The following is a 218-nucleotide window of genomic DNA, read 5'->3' as shown; positions in this document are numbered from 1 at the left end:
CGTCCCGTCCCGTCCCGTCCCGTCCCGTCCCGTCCCGTCCCGTCCCGCACACCGAGGCGTGGACGAGGTTGGTCCTTACCGGGACTTGCCTGGGCTATCCTCGAAAAGCCCTGGTGATGGTGATCTGCTCCAGTGCTCAGTGGCCTTCTCCTTTGGAAGGGCTTTCATGCTGTCTGATGAGATGTCTACTTTTCCAGGATTAGCCTCTTACTTGTCTT

The 218-nt window shown here is 59.2% G+C and overlaps 1 protein-coding gene across 1 annotated transcript in view; it reads right to left on the bottom strand.

The window, feature by feature from the left end:
- PIK3CG (phosphatidylinositol-4,5-bisphosphate 3-kinase catalytic subunit gamma) overlaps positions 1–212 on the bottom strand; it is a 36,694-nt gene extending 36,482 nt beyond the window's left edge. Inside the window, exon 1 of the mRNA XM_035334939.1 lies at positions 80–212. The gene's annotated coding sequence lies outside the window, so the exon portion shown is untranslated. The remainder of the gene's footprint in view (positions 1–79) is intronic.
- Positions 213–218: the final 6 nt, after the last annotated feature.

This window comes from Oxyura jamaicensis, chromosome 1, assembly GCF_011077185.1.
Source record: "Oxyura jamaicensis isolate SHBP4307 breed ruddy duck chromosome 1, BPBGC_Ojam_1.0, whole genome shotgun sequence".
Taxonomy (NCBI): domain Eukaryota; kingdom Metazoa; phylum Chordata; class Aves; order Anseriformes; family Anatidae; genus Oxyura; species Oxyura jamaicensis.
The sequence above is the reverse complement of the archived record's forward strand: the minus strand, read 5'-3'. Positions and strand labels throughout refer to the sequence as shown.